This window comes from Cherax quadricarinatus, chromosome 86 (assembly GCF_038502225.1).
Source record: "Cherax quadricarinatus isolate ZL_2023a chromosome 86, ASM3850222v1, whole genome shotgun sequence".
NCBI classification, from domain to species: Eukaryota; Metazoa; Arthropoda; class Malacostraca; order Decapoda; family Parastacidae; genus Cherax; species Cherax quadricarinatus.
The window spans coordinates 3,805,723-3,826,352 of NC_091377.1; the positions used below are offsets into that span (position 1 = coordinate 3,805,723).

At 45.3% G+C, this 20,630-nt stretch overlaps 1 protein-coding gene and 1 long non-coding RNA gene across 5 annotated transcripts in view; both read left to right on the forward strand.

The window, feature by feature from the left end:
- LOC128702975 (RNA binding protein fox-1 homolog 1-like) overlaps positions 1–20,630 on the forward strand; it is a 367,005-nt gene that overhangs the window by 61,736 nt on the left and 284,639 nt on the right. The window lies entirely within an intron of this gene.
- Positions 8,248–20,630, forward strand: part of LOC138855242 (uncharacterized) — a 351,644-nt gene continuing 339,261 nt past the window's right edge. The window contains exon 1 of the long non-coding RNA XR_011394433.1: positions 8,248–10,881. This is a non-coding gene — a long non-coding RNA (uncharacterized lncRNA). The remainder of the gene's footprint in view (positions 10,882–20,630) is intronic.

Here is a 20,630-nt window from a genome sequence, read left to right on the forward strand (position 1 = left end):
CGGCTGATCCGGCACCGACTTTAGGTATCTGTCCAGCTCTCTCTTGAAGGCAGCCAGGGGTTTATTGGCAATTCCCCTAATGCTTGATGGGAGGCTGTTGAACAGTTTTGGGCCCCGGACACTTATGGTGTTTTCTCTTAGTGTACCAATGGCGCCCCTACTTTTTATTGGCAGCATTTTGCATCGCCTGCTCAGTCTTTTACTTTCGTAGGGAGTGATTTCTGTGTGCAGATTTGGGACCATTCCTTCCAAGATTTTCCAAGTGTAGATTATGATATATCTCTCCCTCCTGCGTTCCAACGAGTACAAGTCAAGTGCTTCCAAGCATTCCCAGTAGTTAAGGTGCTTGACAGAACTTATACGTGCAGTAAAGGATCTCTGTACACTCTCTAGATCTGCGATTTCACCTGCTTTGTATGGAGATGTTAATGTACAGCAGTATTCCAGCCTAGAGAGAACAAGTGATTTGAAAAGGATCATCATGGGCTTGGCATCTCTCGTTTTGAAAGTTCTCATTATCCATCCTATCATTTTCTTTGCACGTGCGATCGTGGCACTGTTGTGATCCTTGAAAGTGAGATCCTCAGACATTACTACTCCCAGGTCCCTTACATTAGTTTTCCGCTCTATTGTATGGCCGGAGTCAGTAGTATACTCTGTTCTAGTTATTATCTCCTCCAGTTTTCCATAACGGAGTAGTTGGAATTTGTCCTCATTGAACATCATATTGTTTACCGTTGCCCACTGGAAAACTTTGTTAGGACAGCGTTTCGCCATGTGTAGTGAAATATTATAAGAACATAAAGAAGGAACACTGCAGCAGGCCTACTGGCCCATGCGAGGCAGGTCCAAGTCTCCCACTGGCTTAAGCCCAACCAATCAGGTCAGGTCACATTCACTTAAGGAACACGGCAACTGACCTAGTATGTGGAAATAAATGGTATCAAATACCGACACAGTGGAAATATAAACACATATGCAGTATAATGTGATGCTTTATTGACAACGTTTCACCCACACAGTGGGCTTTTTCAAGTCACACACAGATCTGTGTGTGACTTGAAAAAGCCCACTGTGTGGGTGAAACGTTGTCAATAAAGGATCACATTATACTGCATATGTGTTTATATGACCTAGTGTGTAAAGTAAAAGGACACAAGTGCAACTAATGTGACATTTTATTGTGGCAACGTTTCGCTCTCCAGGAGCTTTATCAAGCCATTGGAGAGCGAAACGTTGCCACAATAAAATGTCACATTAGTTGCACTTGTGTCCTTTTACTTTACATATTGTCGGTAATTCTACCAACTTTATTACAACTGACCTAGTAGCACAAGCTAGTCAGGTCCAACTCATACCCACTCTTGTATTTATCTAACCTATTTTTAAAACTACACAACTTTTTAGCCTCTATAACGTGTCTTTCCTTCACTGATCCACCGGGAGGCCTGGTCGTGGACCGGGCCGCGGGGGCGTTGATCCCCGGAATAACCTCCAGGTAGTGTGTGCTTTGGGTCGCTTTATTCTTCGTAAAGCAAACGCTGGGTTGGATATTTTCCCAGAGTGGTTACCTGGAGGTTATTCCGGGGAAAGCACCATAAGTGTCCGGGGCCCAAGACTGTTCAACAGCCTCCCATCAAGCATTAGGGGAATTGCCAATAAACCCCTGGCTGCCTTCAAGAAAGAGCTGGACAGATACCTAAAGTCAGTGCCGGATCAGCCGGGCTGTGGCTCGTACGTTGGACTGCGTGCAGCCAGCAGTAACAGCCTAGTTAATCAGGCCCTGATCCATCGGGAGGCCTGGTCATGGACCGGGCCTCGGGGGCGTTGATCCCCGGAATAACCTCCAGGTAACCCTGCGGCCCGGTCCATGACCAGGCCTCCCGGTGGATCATGGCCTGGTTGTTATACTTCTGTTACAGTGAAACTATTATTATTATTATTATTATTATTATTATTATTATTATTATTATTATTATTATTATTATTTAGTAACCTTGGACTCACCAGTGCTGCGTTATCAAAGGTAAAGTTACCTTATGTGATACGTACCGGGAACAAAAGCTAGTTATTTTTCCCCTGGCATATTCTATCACAGAATGGGGTGACTTCAGGAGAGTAACTAGGATATCGTCTAGTATCCCATTCAAAGGTTCATCAGCTACGGGAGCTACAAAGGTTTCGTTCTAGCAGAGCTATTGTTACTTAGGAGTTATACCCTCCAGGTATTGTATTGTACAGTCTCGTTAATGTTCATACATTCTTTTTACACACCTTGTGTCAGTGTATTGTATTAGTATTGACTTGACAAAGCTTCTGGTGAGCAAAACGCAGCTGCAGTAAAAGTCTTGGTATAAACCTTGGTAATAGATACCGACAAATTGGTTTTGAAAGAAACGTGGTGTTTGTCCTGGTGTTTGCTCACGTGTCTTTCTAAACCAGTAAAAGTTGGACATGTGTTATGTTCTAAACCTGAGAGTGGAGGATTACGGAGGCACATACATCACAGTTTACTGTGTAACACTTGCAAGCCAGAGGTGAGTTATTGTTCTGTAATGAGTTTAAATCTCCATTGAGTGGGTCATTGAAGTTGAGACGCTTGACTTAGACTACCAGTAATAGTAGTAGGCAGGACGGCACCCGCTGAGTCAGCTGGTCCTGTATACAATCTTCCCATGACTCACGCAGCAGCACTCAACACCACTCCTCACGCCTTGCAAATACTAGGAATCCGAGATCACTGTTCCCAGCCTTCCCACGCGGCATTGTGGTAAGCAGAGGCCACACTACACCAACTCATACCACATTACACAACCATGCTACACTACCCACATCACGCTACACAAGGGCGTGGCTGCTCTACACTCTGGCTTGTCACGCGCCATCACGTAGCAAGACCAGACTATAACCTTGGCGTAGCTTAACATCAGTCATCACCCAATGGAAAAGCCTTACAAAATTCTATCACTCTTCAAATGACGTGCCTTAATAATTATATATATATATATATATATATATATATATATATATATATATATATATATATATATATATATATATTATTGTGTGTGTGTGTGTGTGTGCTCACGCGCAACAATTTGCAAAGGGGCGAATTGTTAAGCATTCATGCATATTAATACAGGACACAATCATTCAATAGAACGAAGCGAAATTCCATGTGCGAGACTTTGGAGTAAATATGTAAGATCATTTCACGTTCAAGGATCACAACAGTGTAGCCATTGCTGCCCTACAGCATGAAAATGATAGGCTGGATAATTAGGTTTTCAGGACAGAATACTGATGTATACAAATGGTCCCCTTCAAAGCAGGCGAGAATGCTGAATGAAAGCATAGATAGCTTTCACTGCATTCAAAGTACTGGATTACTGGGAACGCTTGAAGCATCCTCAGCTGTATTCTGTGGAATATAGGCGAGAAAGGTACGTCATAATTTACACATGGAAAATACTGGAGAAACTGGTCTTAAACCTAATTTAACACTAAAATTAAGAGGAAACTCTGTGAGTAGAAAAATTCGCAACCTAGTGAGCCAGCGGGCCGCTAGTAGCAACAGCCTGGCAAACATCAGTCAAGCTTGGCTCAGGGCTAAGCTACGGGAGTAGGAGAACTCCCGAAGCCTGTCAAGGGTATGTCAAAGGTAGGGAAGAGGAGGAATTGTTGTTGAATAGATATGCGGGTGATAGAGGATGGTGAGAATTTGAAGTAGAATGGGGTCAGTGAATGATGATAGCGGTTGTGAAAATTGACACTTCATATCCTGGGTTACAGTGGTTCATCCTACTGAGTTACTGTGTCAGCATAGCTGCTGATCCCTGTATTCCCTGTATTATATAGCATAGCACATGGATGATACTAATATGCTATGCTATATAATACAGGGAATACAGGGATCAGCAGCTATGCTGACTCGTAAAGGGTTCTTAATGGAGATATCGTAGGTTGAAGGTACACACACTTGTAGGATGGTAACTATATTGTCAGACTGAGATGAGGGATGGAGCCCAGCTGCCTTGCCTGTCCGCTGAATGGTTTGCCGCCGAGTGAGGCCGGGGCAGAGGTATGAGCCTCCACATCTGTATCCCGTGACGTCACACAAAGCCACAGGCCTACAAGGGATCTCGTATCTAAAGCACATGGATGATACTAATATGCTATGCTATATAATACAGGGAATACAGGGATCAGCAGCTATGCTGACAACTGTACCGCCTGCCTCTGTGGTGGTTCATCCTGCTGAGTTACTGGTACCGCCTGCCTCTGTGTTGGTTCGTCCTACTGAGTTACTGTACCGCCTGCTCCTGTGTTGGTTCATCCTACTGAGTTACTGTACCCCCTGCCCCGGTGTTGGTTCATCTGAGTTACTGTACCGCCTGCCTCTGTGGTGGTTCATCATACTGAGTTACTGGTACCGCCTGCCTCTGTGTTGGTTCATCCTACTGAGTTACTGTACCGCCTGCCCCGGTGTTAGTTCATCTGAGTTACTGTACCGCCTGCCTCTGTGGTTGTTCATCATACTGAGTTACTGGTACCGCCTGCCTCTGTGGTGGTTCATCCTACTGAGTTACTGGTACCGCCTGCCTCTGTGGTGGTTCATCCTACTGAGTTACTGGTACCGCCTGCCTCTGTGGTGGTTCATCCTACTGAGTTACTGGTACCGCCTGCCTCTGTGGTGGTTCATCCTACTGAGCTACCGGTAACACCTACCTCTCTAGTTTCTTGGCACTACCTGGAGGCTACCCGGAGGGCATTCCGGGGATCAACGCCCCCGCGGCCCGGTCCACGACCAGGCCTCCCTGTGGATCAGGGCCTGATCAATGCCCGGCTGATCCGGCAGCGTCTTTAGGTATCTGTCCAGCTCCCTCTTGAAGACAACCAGGGGTCTTCCTGTAATGCGCCTTATTGCTGGTGGGAGGCTGTTGAACAGTCTTGGGCCCCGGACACTTATTGTGTTTTATCTTAGTGTATCAGTGACGAGCCTGGCCCATGGCCGGGCTCCAGAAGTAGAAAGACTCTCGGAATTCATCAAAAGTAGAGGTATATCATCGCCCCTGCTGCCCGATGAGGTCTCACGTCAAGTCTCGAGGTTGATGAGTTGCTCTTTTACGCTGCTAACAGGCGCTTGTGACGGGCATGTAGTGTTATACACTCCACAGTCTGGTCCATCAAGAATGGTTTTGAAACATTTTATTATCTTTAAAGACCGGTCTTTAGGCCCAGCCGTAGTCGATTCGGAGGGTCATCACCCCCAATGCCCATGCTGCTATAATTCCTGGGACTCACCTTGGTGAGCAGCACCAGCAGCATTAGGAATGAGTCGGGAGAAGAGGGTCCTCGACCAGCTGCGCACATTTTGCTCATCAACATTCGCCCTTGGCGGAGTAATTGACGGTATTTAATGTTGGCGTACACTCTCCCGTTTCATCTTCACTACTACTTTCGTAAAATGTTGTTGTATAATGTCTTCTGTGTTTTATTTCTCTCAGACTTCTGCATCGAGGTTTCAAACAAACGTAAATTGTTTAGTTAAGAAATGGCTTAATTGATTTTATCAGTTAAAGGAAAGCCAGTTGAGGCGCTCGGAATAAAGTATCAAGAGTTGGGTTACATGTTAAGTAAGCATACACAAGACTATATTGTCTTGTATTATTGCCGTTAACAGGTAGAAAAATGGGCAGTGATATGACTGTGACATGTCTGTACACGACGTGAGTTTGATCTTACCTGGAATCTAACTGGAGGGTGTTAACATAAGAACATAAGAACGAAGGAACACTGCTTGTGTGAGAGGTGGACACAAAGGGCCCACATCGCGGCGGTGTTGGAAGTGTTGCTGTGAGTATGGAGTAGCTGCGGATTCCAGGCAGTGCTCATTCTTTATCACACTCGGATCTTTTTTATGAAATAATGCGCGATGTTATTAGTTTTCATGCTGAGTTTCAGTTTTTTCTTCATATTGTGGCGAAGATGAGATGGTGATCCACTCCATGGGCGTGCTTGAGCGGGTCGTGTTCCAGAAACTGATGTTTTCTGTGTTGCCGTCCTATTCCAGCGCCACTACTTTGCTGTCTTGGTGTACGTTTCATTGTGTGTAAAATTTCTAAGACATCACTAATTTATTGTACAAGGTAAACACTGCTACACAACACTGGTATATTGTACATGGTAAATGTAGTAAGATAAACTAAAAGAACTTCCACGTACTGTATATCTCTGGTGACTGTTGTGTTTTGGAAATGGACGATTTTGAGTGGGAAACGTGGCCTCATCTGCAGTTACCACGCTCGGCCGCCGTCATTTATTTTGTTCAGCCTGCCAGCGCCGCTTCCACCACTACCACCACCACCACATCCCCTTCAGCGGGGCTGTGTGTGTGTGTGTGTGTGTGTGTGTGTGTGTGTGTGTGTGTGTGTGTGTGTGTGTGTGTGTGTGTGTTTGTCCTCCGTTCAGTATATCTTTCTGCTTGCTTGCTTCCAGATTTATCCATTCACGAGCATGCTTACCTGAACAACCAGTTGCTTTAGTACCTTGATTAGTTTGTTCTCAGTTTCACTGTTCAATGGGATTCTATAATAACACAAGGCATAACTCATCATAGAATGAGTAAAGCCAATATGTAATTTTTCTAAATAAAGTACGAATATCTTATATTGTACGGTGTGATGCAATAAGATCATGGTAAAGAGGTGATATCACAATAAGTGTCCGAGGCCCAAGACTGTTCAACAGCCTCCCACCAATAATAAAGGCCATTACGGGAAGACCCCTGGTTGTCTTCAAGAGGGAGCTGGACAGATACCTAAAGACGGTGCCGGATCAGCCGGGCTGTGGTTCGTACGTTACCTGGTTACCTGGAGGTTACCTGGAGGTTATTCCGGGGATCAACGCCCCCGCGGCCCGGTCCATGACCAGGCCTCCCGATGGATCAGGGCCTGATCAACTAGGCTGTTACTGCTGGCCGCACGCAGTCCGACGTACGAGCCACAGCCCGGCTGATCCGGCACCGACTTTAGGTATCTGTCCAGCTCTCTCTTGAAGGCAGCCAGGGGTTTATTGGCAATTCCCCTAATGCTTGATGGGAGGCTGTTGAACAGTTTTGGGCCCCGGACACTTATGGTGTTTTCTCTTAGTGTACCAATGGCGCCCCTACTTTTTATTGGCGGCATTTTGCATCGCCTGCCCAGTCTTTTACTTTCGTAGGGAAAGTAAAAGACTGGGCAGGCGATGCAAAATGCCGCCGTTGGATTGCGTGCGGCAAGCAGTAACAGACTGGTTGATCAGGCTCTGATCCACCGGGAGGCCTGGTCGTGGTCTCAGTAGTAGTACCAGCCCACGTTATCGAAACCCACTTGACAGTGGACCGGGCCGCGGGGGCGTTGATCCCCGGAATGCCCTCCAGGTAGACTCAATTTCCATTGTGGTCCTAGTAATATCTTACTGTTTGTGTTACTAAATTTTGTTATATTTCATAAAGCGGTACACCCGTGTGGGTAATTGACTCACCACCTGCAGTAAGTGTCAGATCAACCAGGGTGTAATGACTGGAACATCAGGCGGTTACTAACTGCTTGCTGGGTCTCAGGCCCAGTTGCTAGAGTATGAAACTCTTAACTTGGAAGTCGGTAACTAATCATTCAGTATAGAAACACTTTTCCTAGTAGTATCATATAGTGTTCGTCTATTTCGCTGATGGGTGTTTACCCGGATCAGCCGGGCTGTGGCTCGTATGTTGGACTGCGTGCGGCCAGCAGTAACAGCCTAGTTGATCAGGCCCTGATCAACCAGGCGTTACCTGGAGGTTATTCCGGGGATCAACGCCCCCGCGGCCCGGTCAATGACCAGGCCTCCCGATGGATCAGGGCCTGATCAACTAGGCTGTTACTGCTGGCCGCACGCAGTCCAACGTACGAGCCACAGCCCGGCTGATCCGGCACTGACTGTAGGTATCTGTCCAGCTCTCTCTTGAAGGCAGCCAGGGGTTTATTGGCAATTCCCCTAATGCTTGATGGGAGGCTGTTAAACAGTTTTCGGCCCCGGACACTTATGGTGTTTTCTTCCCTTAGTGTACCAATGGCGCCCCTACTTTTTATTGGGGGCATTTTGCATCGCCTGCCCAGTCTTTTACTTTCGTAGGGAGTGATTTCTGTGTGCAGATTTAGGACCATTCCTTCCAAGATTTTCCAAGTGTAGGTTATGATATATCTCTCCCTCCTGCGTTCCAACGAGTACAAGTCAAGTGCTTCCAAGCGTTCCCAGTAGTTAAGGTGCTTGACAGAACTTATACGTGCAGTAAAGGATCTCTGTACACTCTAGATCTGCGATTTCACCTGCTTTGAATGGAGATGTTAATGTACAGCAGTATTCCAGCCTAGAGAGAACAAGTGATTTGAAAAGGATCATCATGGGCTTGGCATCTCTCGTTTTGAAAGTTCTCATTATCCATCCTATCATTTTCTTTGCACGTGCGATCGTGGCACTGTTGTGATCCTTGAAAGTGAGATCCTCAGACATTACTACTCCCAGGTCCCTTACATTATTTTTCCGCTCTATTGTATGGCCGGAGTCAGTAGTATACTCTGTTCTAGTTATTATCTCCTCCAGTTTTCCATAACGGAGTAGTTGGAATTTGTCCTCATTGAACATCATATTGTTTACCGTTGCCCATTGGAAAACTTTGTTTATATCTTCTTGGAGATTAACCGCGTCCTCAGCAGATGACAGCCTCATGCAGATCCTAGTATCATCCGCAAAGGATGATACGGTGCTGTGGTGTATATCTCTGTTTGTCTGATATGAGGATAAGGAATAAGATGGGGGCGAGTACTGTGCCTTGTGGAACAGAGCTCTTCACTATGGCAGCCTCCGATTTAACTCTGTTGACCACTACTCTTTGTGTTCGATTTGTTAGGAAGTTGAAGATCCATCTCCCCACTTTCCCAGTTATTCCTTTAGCACGTATTTTATGGGCTATTACGCCATGATCGCATTTGTCAAATGCTTTTGCAAAGTCTGTGTATATTACATCTGCATTCTGATTTTCTTCCAGTGCATCCAAGGCCATGTCATAGTGATCCAGTAGTGAGAGGCAGGAGCGACCTGCCCTGAACCCATGTTGCCCTGGATTGTGCAGATTTTGGGAATCCGGGTGATTTGCAATCCTGCTTCTTAGCACTCTTTCAAAGATTTTTATGATGTGGGACGTTAGAGCTATTGGTCTATAGTTCTTAGCTAATGCTTTGCTGCCACCTTTATGGAGTGGGGCTATATCCGTTGTTTTAAGTGACTGTGGAATTTCACCCATGTCCTAGCTCCTCCTCCATAGTGTACTTAGGGCACACGAGAGGGGTTTCTTGCAGTTCTTAATGAAAACAGAGTTCGACGAGTCTGGGCCCGGGGCTGAGTGCATAGGCATGTTGTCAATGGCTTTTTCGAAATCTATCGGAGTTAGGGTAATGTCGGAAATCTGGCATACATTTATGGAGTTTTGAGGCTCATTCATGAAGAAATCATTTGGGTCGTCGATCCTCAGACCGATTAGTGGTTCACTAAACACAGAGTCATACTGGGATTTCAATATTTCACTCATTTCCTTGTTGTCATCTGTGTAAGTCCCATCCTGTCTGAGTAAGGGCCCGATACTAGATGTGGTATTTGCCTTGTTTTTGGCATATGAAAAGAAATATTTTGAATTTCTTTCAATTTCACTAATAGCTTTAAGCTCCTGCCTCTCCTGGTTCCTGTAAGAGTCATTTAGCTTAAGTTCGATAGTTTCCACTTCCCTGGTCAGCGCCTCCTTTCGTGTATCAGGTGTTCTAGCACTCCTGAGGAGCTCAGTGACTCTTCGTCGTCTTCTGTAGAGGGAGCGTCTTTTTCTCTCCAGTTTACTCCTGCTCTTCTTCTTTCTTAGGGGAATATGCCTAGAACATGCTTCGGCTACCAGGAAGTTGATCCTTTCAAGGCACTGGTTTGGATCCATGTCATTTAAGACATCTTCCCAACATGTTTTGTTTAGGACATGGTTTACTTGATCCCAGTTGATGTTCTTGTTGTTGAAGTTGTATTTTGTGAAGACACCTTCACAGGTACATGCATTCTGCTGATCAGGACCCCTATGCATGTACGTCTGGACTTCGATTAGGTTGTGATCGGAATTAGTTGTTTTTGATATTCTTATGTCTCTTATCAGGTCCTCATTATTTGTGAAGATAAGGTCAAGTGTGTTTTCTAGTCTTGTTGGCTCCACTATCTGCTGGCTTAAGGTGTGTTTTTCGCAGAGACTTAGTAGCTCATGTGTGTGTGACCTTTCATCTGCGCTACCTCCGGGGATTGTTTCAGCTATAACATTATTTGCTACATTCTTCCATTTTGTATGCCTTAGGTTGAAATCACCAAGCAGTAAGATGTTTGGGGATGGAGCTGGAAGGTTTTCCAAACAGTAATCAATTTTCAGTAGCTGTTCCTTGAACTGTTGTGAGGTTGCATCTGGTGGCTTGTATACAACCACAATGACTAGGTTTTGGTTCTTGATGTTTATTGATAGAACTTCAACTACCTCATTTGTGGTGTTCAGCAACTCCGTGCAGATAAGGGACTCTTTGACATACAGGCCAACCCCCCCTTGATGCCTGTTTTTTCTTTCGCATCTAAAAAGGTTGTAACCACTTGTCCATATTTCACTGTCAAAGTGATCTTTTGTGCGAGTCTCTGTGAAGGCTGCAAACATTGCGTTAGACTCCTCTAGAAGTCCACTGATAAAATGTATTTTGTTGTTGGTGGATGGCTTAAGGCCCTGTATATTAGCAAATATGAACGAGGTTGTATTCTGTGTTTGTTGGGGGGATTTTGTTATTGGCATCAGTAGTTGTAATTCTGGAGGGCCATGGGTGGCCACTGGCTGCGCCTCCAGTCCAACAAGGCTCCAAGGTGGTGGACTATTTTTTGTTATTTCCTTCCATTTTCTTTTTTCGTTTCCTGCCACTAAAAAATCACCTGGAGTTGGGTTGTCGTAGCTACTATTGTTTGTCTTGTGGGGTCTGTGCCTCCTGGTCCCTTTTAGATGGTATGCAGGGCACTCGATGTTGTAACACTGCTTCTGGAGGACCGAGGAGTGGCACATTTTTGGGTGAATGAAAGTACAAGAAGAAGAACGACACACTCCTTTAGACAGGAGGTCGCTACATTTTTTGGGATGGTCAAAGTTGCATGTCCCATTTTTCCCCCTGTTATTCCATGCTTACAGATGCCCCAAGCATAATATTTGCACAAATTCACCTTTGGTTGAGAATTGTTGGGAGGTGTGTTGTCAATTTCTGCAGGTTCTGGGACTGCACTATAATCCTCAGTATCCAAGCCAGGGCCACCCCGTCCTGGATTCCATCTACTTTCCCCAGTAGAGGAAGGAGGAGGAGACTCCTCTCCAACATATGTACTGTGGGCCACGGTCTTGTGCAATGATGGTTGTATATTTACGGTTTTAGATGGTTGTATATTTACTGTTTTTGTGGTGGTTTTGGTAGTGTCCCTAGGAGAGTCTGGGCTGGCAGTAAGGCTGGGGGCTGGGTCTGGGTCTGCACTGGGGCTGTGGACTGGGGCTGGGTCTGGGTCAGCAGCTGGGCCTGGGCCAACACCAGCACTGTGGGTATTAGTGCTATGGCTGGGGGAGCCTGGGCCAGCACCAGCACTGTGGGTATTAGTGCTATGACTGGGGGAGCCTGGGCCAGCACCAGCACTGTGGGTATTAGTGCTATGATGGGGAGCCTGGGCCAGCACCAGCACTGTGGGTATTAGTGCTATGACTGGGGGATGGGTCTGGCTTAGCACCATGTGGGTGACTAGATAGTTTCGAGTCATCTGTTGTGGTATGGACATTCTGCATTTTTTGATACACTATCTCTTGCTCCCATGTTTTATATATTTTTGGTAGACTATCCAAGAGGTCATCCTTGTTTTCTTGATTATTTTTATCATTTATTACTCTCCTTAGTACCTTTCTGATATCTGCCCAAAGTTCTACATCTTTATTGCACAACCAGAAGCACCTTGCTAGTTCGAGGTCATTTTTTGAGGCTGTATTTAGTCTAGTACAAGAGATATGGTGTTTGGAAGAGCATAGGTTGCATGTGATTCTGGATTTCCTTCCAAGGATTTTTTTACATGTCCCACAGATATGCTGTGCTGACATCCTGTCTGTATCCTACTACACTCTGTATGCCACGGAAGAAAACTGATTTCCACTTTACCTTTCTCTTGCTGGTGCCAGTAATATGCAAGATGTATTTATACGAACCAAGTTTGCAGTATGTGGGTGGTGGTGTAGGGGGGGGGTGAGCCGGCCAGGACTTGCCCACACTGCCACACTTCACTATTATTTTTTTATTACTATTATTATTATTGTTATTATTATTATTATTATTTAAATTCCTTTTATGTAGTGCTGTACACTGTTTATCTCAAGGATATACACTGTAATCTTTCAAATTACACTTTTCACTGCGCTATATTGGGATCATTGTTTTATTGTTTACACAGCAGCTAGGCCTACGCTAACTTCCCCCTACACTTCTAAGGAAAAGATTATTTCCTGTTTAGAAGAGGTAATGGTTGTATGCTCAATTTATGTATGCTGTGATTCCCTGCACCTCAATGCTACCACCACTCGTTTCATATCTTATGACTATAGTAGTTACTTATCCGTTATTAACACTTCACTGGACCTCTGGCAATAGTTCGCTAGTGCCAGTCGCTTGTAAGATATTCCCCTATCTACACTATATATTGTACGCTATACTTGGGGATAATTAAGATTACTCTTATCTACAATTTAGTTCACTATTTCACTGCACATATATATCCTTGTCACTCATTATATTACTTATAGATAGATCGATATTTGTTTATTTCCACTTGTGTTGACATCCGGCAGGTCTATTTCCCACGGTAACCGTTTCTCCACCGGCACTCTCCATGTGACACTATAATCCATATTTTCCTATTTAGCGTTCACTGATATTCATTTTTTGTTTGTTCAAAGGAGTATATGCACTTTATGGTTGCACACGCTTATTTCCCGCATTCTGTTCCTTCTGCTACTATCAAGACACGCAGTTTTTGACGGAGCACAAACGCGCGCGACTGTCCCCTCTGTCTGTCTGGTACGGCGTCGTCTGCTTCTTGAAATTGTTTTACATAAAGATGAATATCCAAAATAAACAGTTGAAAAAAATAGTGAAATTCCAAACTCTTTCGTGATTTCTTACGTTATCAAGGAATAATGTGAGAAATCACGATTTTTTTCGAGTTTCGGGGGTCAGCGCCCCCGCGGCCCGATCTGTGACCAGGCCTCGTAGTGGATCAGGATCTAATCATCCAGGCTATTACTGCTGGCCCCACGCAAACCGACGTACGAACCACAGCCCGGCTGGTCAAGTACCGACTTCATGTTGCATATTGTGATGTCACCTGTTTACTGTGATCTTATTGCATAAAAATTAAATATCATTGACCACTTGAAAACAGCCATCTTGTTTTACGATATACGAAAATGACATCTCGAAACACGTAAATGGTGATTTATTAAAAAAAAGAAAGAATGATGGTTTTGCTTGTCATGTCCGCAACCTTGACCGTACGAACCGCCAGGGAGTCTAACGGAACCCAGTTCTCCCTCACCCTATTCACCCCTCTCCCTATTCTGTCTCCCTCTCCCTCCTACCTGGCTTGGTATACGCCTCGCCTTTTACTACAGCTCCTACCCTGTAGTCATGTTGGTAAAATTACCCACAATATGTTAGGTGAAAGGATACGAGTGTTATGGCAACGTTTCGCTCTCCAGGAGCCTTGTCAAGCCGTTACAAACAGTACAGGAGCACAGAGGTATATGTACTGTGCCCTTGTATTGTTTGTAACGGCTTGACAAAGTTCCTGGAGAGCGAAACGTTGCCACAGTAAAGGGTCTCATTAGTTGAACTTTTTACCTAACACTTGCTACCTTGTTTGGTATATGCCTGGCCTTCTACAACACCCTCCCTTACTACCCACCAGCACTAGCGTCGGTCATCTCAAGTCTCCAAAGGCGCAACCCCTTCTCTCTCCTCGTCCTTCTCCTCCTCGTCCGTCTCCTCTTCCTCCAGTCTCTCAACACCTGTGATTTTCATGTGACCTATTTCAGAAGTGTCTCATCTCGCTGTAGATTGCCTGGTCAACCTAGGTGTTGCCGTTGGCGGCCCGCTCTCCCACATACCCATCTCAGCTTTGTTGATCTGGTACATCACAGAAATAGTGATAGTTTCCTGGGGCTGTTCAGCCACCGTCTTGCTAGACGTGTCACGCTGGGACGGGTATAGAAGTCTTCAAAAGGAAACTGGCCAAGTATCTTCACTAGATGCCAGATCAGCCAGGCTTTGATGGATATGTGGAGTCAGTGTTCCACCAGCAGCAGCAGCAGCCTGGTTGACCAGGCAAACATCAGACGAGCCTGGCCCAAGGTTGGGCTCTTGGAGTTGGAAAAACTCAAAACTCATCAAAAAACATTTAGAAACTGGCACAGGAACCCGTGTAAAGAAATTAATGTAGTAAAATATAAATTAAGTCCCTTATCTGATCTGATAAGGGACACACACTTCACCCAGGGAATCTCCTAGGATTCTGTCTTTTAATTTTAAAAATTAGGTTCAAGTATACTTGTAAAAGGGTTCGATAAGATAAGCGGTGCTAGCAAGGAAATAGCTGTTGAACTAGTATGGAGGCGTTGTATTGATAATACGTGGCGGAACCCGGCCTGTCTGTCTGCTAGGCCTGATCGAGTGAGGGAGAGACCTGGGGCGTAGGTGAGTGATTCAAACGACGGTCGCCTACTAATACTAATCTTTATTTTTACAAGTACATGTACAAGGTGTACAGGCCTAGCTGGCATCAGTGACTTACTACTATATAGAAAGTCCCTTGTTATGCAGAGCATGTCCCGCAAATTAGGGCAATTTTTGTTCCCAGGATGCGACCCATACCAATCTACTAATACCCAGGTACCTATTTTACTGATGGGTGAGTGTAGACAGCAGGTGTCTTAAGGAAACACTTCCTAATGTTTTCACCCTTGCCGGGGATCGAACCACGGACACTCATCGTGTGAAGCCAGATTGTTGCCTACCAGGCCACGGGACACTTGAGCCTGTCTATAAATGGACACTTCTGACATACTTTTTCTTTATAAATCACAGGTTTATTATATGTAAAACTATCATATTGCGTCTTCTGGTGTAATATTAAAATGTTTATGGAGCGGGTTATATGCGGCCTGAAGGATATTTGAAGGACGTTTCTTTGGGCTTAATGCCCCCGCGGTCTGTTCCCAGTCCAAGCCTCCTGGTGGATCAAGGCCTGATCAACCAGACTTACTGTTGGCCGCATGTAGTCCAGCGTATGACACACAGCCCAGTTGTAACTTGTCCAGTTGTCTTGTGAAAGCCGCCAGAGGTTTGTTAATTCTCCATCTACATGGAGGGAGGGCGTTGTTGAGGAATCTGGGACCTCTTGACACAACTCGTCGCTCCCCCACTTTTTATTGGAGGTATTTTGCACTGTCTACCACGTATCTTGTCATAAGGAGTGATTTCGGTGTTCAGGTTTGGAAAGAGTCCCTCCAGGATTTTCCAGGTGTATATTATGCACCTTTTTCTACGACGTTCCAAGGAATACAGTTGAGGAACCTTAAAGCGTTCCCAGTAGTTCAGATCATTGAGTTAATGTTAAATAAGCAGGAGCAGCAGGGGTGTAAAGAAACTTGTTCAGAAAATAGAGCCTGAGGACATTGTGATTCAGTTAAATTCTCTCACCGATGAGCTACGCGGCTTCCCTTGACTAGCAAGAGACAAACTCGCCGACTTCACTTTTTTACTGTGTTCAGCTAGTATGCTCACGGCCTAGTTGACTAGGCAAGCACCAGATGAGCCTGGCCCATGACCGGGCTCTGGAAGTAGAAAAACTCTCGAAACTGATCAAAAGTATATATGTTGGACTTCGTCATAACTACTTTTGAATCAGTTTGGATTAAACCTTCGGTACTCCTCTTCCTACTTCTTGTCACATTGTAATTGCTTTTATACCGAAATAATATTTTCTTACGTAACTGGCTTATTAACCCTTAAACTGTGCAAGCAGATCTAAGTTCACATGCGTAGTGCTCCAAAAGTAGATCTTTTTTTTTTTTTACATATTTTCAAATATAACAAAAAAGTAGATCAGTTTTTTTTACACGTTTTCAAATGTTGAAAAAACGTAGATCTACGTTTGGACAGTTTAAGGGTTAAACGCTTTTGTTTATCACGTTCTCATGCCTTCCATGTCAGAAAAGAGTGTCGGTGTTTTTGTCGGTGCATTTTAAGTGCGTTGTGTTGTGAGCATGTCTAATGTTTAGTTCCATTATGTAAGTATGCTAACCCCTTAAGTTCTTTAATTAGCGTTTCTTTATATGGCGAGGGTACCATGCTGGCGCCGCAGCCTCGTCCTCTGTATATGACGTACAGGAGTCTGGCTTATTGCTTAAGGTCATAAGAACATAGGCCCCGCATGAGCCTTAGATTACCTTGGTGACTTGACAATAATGTTATTGCTACTAGCGGCCCACAAACCTACATAGCCATAAAGCCACGAGACGGGTGGATTTTGAACCCATGGCAAGTAAGTCCTAAAATTCACAGGCCAGTGCGTTAACCACTTGGCCAGCTGGTTGCAATAGGAATCATCCAACTTTGAATATCTCTGTACGCTATAGGGACGTTAGCATGGGCCACCACTGTGACCACAGTGGTGCCCATGCTAACTTCCCGATAGTGTATCGTTCCGTGGTTTGTTTGTAATTGTGTTGTTACGGCTACATTACTATCATAGCCTGGCAGATCTGGCACTTGTAGAAGGTAGTGGGTTGAAGAGTTGGGCCACAGATGTTGTCACACTGTTCTCTAATTGTGCATATGGCACCATCCCAAATCTGCTCACAGAAATCACCCCCTACGAAAGTAAAAGACTGGGCAGGCGATGCAAAATGCCCCCAATTAAAAGTAGGGGCGCCATTGGTACACTAAGGGAAAACACCATAAGTGTCCGGGGCCCAAGACTGTTCAACAGCCTCCCATCAAGCATTAGGGGAATTGCCAATAAGCCCCTGGCTGCCTCCATGAGAGAGCTGGACAGATGCCTAAAGTCAGTGCCGGATCAGCCGGGCTGTGGCTCGTACGTTGGACTGCGTGCGGCCAGCAGTAACAGCCTAGTTGATCAGGCCCTGATCCATCGGGAGGCCTGGTCATGGACCGGGCCGCGGGGGCGTTGATCCCCGGAATAACCTCCAGGTAACCTCCTGTATCTCATTTCAGAATGCATTGGCACGACAATGAACTGGAAATAAATACAACGACAGCGCTTGGAAATTTAGATTCGTATTAAGATATCATTTGTTTCTTGTTATTCTATTGCATATTTAAGAACGTTTTTTTTCTGTTCATGCGCCTCAGGCGAGAGGATTGGTGCGAGTACACCCCGGGTTGTCTCCCAAGGTAGAATACTCTGGCTTTGTGTCTGCGCACTGGTGTTGTGGTTGGGGCATTCTTTGTGGGTTTGCTTTAGTCACGACGCTTAATTTAGGTAAGGTTTGTCAGGGAACAGGACAAGTGTTTCCTGACGCGGGTCATAGTCATATGATGACCCGCGGCTGGAGCTTTTTGGTAATCTCACCGAGGCCTTCCACTGGCTTACCGGTCCACCCTTTCAAAAATTATGGTTATGATTATAACCACCTCGGCTCTTTAATGTCCACTGCTTCCTCCTCCACTTTTTCAGACCCTCTCCTGCTCTGTCCAGCACCACCCTTACCTGGAGGTTATTCCGGGGATCAACGCCCCCGCGGCCCGGTCCATGACCAGGCCTCCCGATGGACCAGGGCCTGATCAACCAGGCTGTTACTGCTGGCCGCACGCAGTCCAACGTACGAGCCACAGCCCGGCTGATCCGGCACTGACTTTAGGTATCTGTCCAGCTCTCTCTTGAAGGCAGCCAGGGGTTTATTGGTAATTCCCCTAATGCTTGATGGGAGGCTGTTGAACAGTCTTGGGCCCCGGACACTTATAATGTACCAATGGCGCCCCTACTTTTAATCGGGGGTATTTTGCATCGCCTGCCCAGTCTTTTACTTTCGTAGGGAGTGATTTCTGTGCAGATTCAGGACCATTCCTTCCAGGATTTTCCAAGTGTAGATTATGATATATCTCTCTCTCCTGCGTTCCAACGAGTACAAGTCAAGTGCTTCCAAGCGTTCCCAGTAGTTAAGGTGCTTGACAGAACTTATACGTGCAGTAAAGGATCTCTGTACACTCTCTAGATCTGCAATTTCACCTGCTTTGAATGGAGATGTTAATGTACAGCAGTATTCCAGCCTAGAGAGAAAAAGTGATTTGAAAAGGATCATCATTGGCTTGGCATATCTCGTTTTGAACGGTCTCATTATCCATCCTATCATTTTCTTTGCACGTGCGATCGTGGCACTGTTGTGATCCTTGAAAGTGAGATCCTCAGACATTAATTACTACTCCCAGGTCCCTTACATTATTTTTCCGCTCTATTGTATGGCCAGAGTCTGTAGTATACTCTGTTCTAGTTAATATCTCCTCCAGTTTTCCATAACGGAGTAGTTGGAATTTGTCCTCATTGAACATCATATTGTTTACCGTTGCCCACTGGAAAACTTTGTTTATATCTACACAAATAACCCGCACGTAAAAGAGAGAAGCTTACGACGACGTTTCGGTCCGACTTGGACCATTGACAAAGTCACACTAACAGAGGTGGAGCAGGACGGCTATATATAGGCAGGAAGAGGTGGTGGTAGTAGTAGTAGTAGTAGTAGTAGTACAAGAGTTGTATATAATACAAGATGAAATTAAGACACATGCACAACACTCGGGCATCCCCATCATAGACGTTTCGCCATCCAGCCAGCCACTGGATGGCGAAACGTCCACAACAAAGACAACCAGACGCCGCACATATGTCTTAATTTCATCAGTAGTTGTAGTAGTAGTAGAAGAAGAGGTAGTAGTGGTAGTGGTAGAAGTGGGAAAAGGACGAGCTACACCTACTACAACTACTGATGAAATTAAGACATGTGCGGCGTCTGGTTGTCTTTGTTGTGGACGTTTCGCCATCCAGTGGCTGGCTGGATGGCGAAACGTCTATGATGGGGATGCCCGGGTGTTGTGCATGTGTCTTAATTTCATCTTGTCGGTATTATATACAACTCTTGTACTACTACTACTACTACTACTACTACTACTACTACTACTACTACTACTACTACTACTACTACTACTACTACTACTACTACTACTACTACTACTACTACTACCACCACCACCACCACCTCTTCCTGCCTATATATAGCCGTCCTGCTCCACCTCTGTTAGTGTGACTTTGTCAATGGTCCAAGTCGGACCGAAACGTCGTCGTAAGCTTCTCTCTTTTCTGTGCGGGTTATTTGTGTATCGTTCCAGTCACGGTATTGTGCCTTTTTTGTTATTTATTTGTTTATATCTTCTTGGAGGTTAACCGCGTCCTCAGCAGATGACAGCCTCATGCAGATCCTAGTATCATCCGCAGAGGATAATACGGTGCTGTGGTGTATATCTCTTGTCTGTCTGATATGAGGATGAGGAATAAGATGGGGGCGAGTACTGTGCCTTGTGGAAAAGAGCTCTTCACTATGGCAGCCTCCGGTTTAATTCTGTTGACCACTACTCTTTGTGTTCGATTTGTTAGGAAGTTGAAGATCCATCTTCCCACTTTCCCAGTTATTCCTTTAGCACGTATTTTGTGCGCTATTACGCCATTTGTCAAACGCTTTTGCTGTAATATCTTTATTTCTACAAGTACATGTACAAGGTATACAGACCATAGCTGACATCACTGACATACTACTATATAGAAAGCCGCTTATTATGCAGAGCATTTCGGGGAGATTAGGTCAGTTTTGTCCCAGGATGCGACCCACACCAGTCGAATAATACTCAGGTACCCATTTTACTGATGGGGAACATAGATAACCGGTGTAAAGAAACACGCCCAGTGTTTCTGCCTTCGCCGGGAATCGAACCCGAACCCTCGCCGTGTGAAGCGAGCTACGGTGTACCCTGCTTTTCCTTCAGCCCCAGTCCTCTCCTCACACTTGTTTCAACCCTTCCCACCTCTGACCCTTCGTCACTCCGCCATTCTTTGTTCACCAGCCCCAGAGCGCAACTCAGCTGGAGCAGTTACTTAGTGAACCCTCCTTCAAAATACACTTTTCTAACCAGTTGGCACGTATTTTTTAACAATCTAAGCCGGCAACAGAATTACACGTTTTAATTTTGTATTCAGTGGTAGCATTACACTGACCTTGTAAGTAATGGCGCGTGTAGTCGCGCCATTACTTTGTAACCACCGCCATCTTTGATTTGTGGTAATGACGTCACGCATGCGCAGCAAGAGTGGACCCCTCAGCGGTGGCAATAGCACTGGCCGGAACTTCCACTGTACCGTGGAAGTTAACGCCTGGCGTGCGAGCGGTGTTCCATAAACTAAAGAACTGT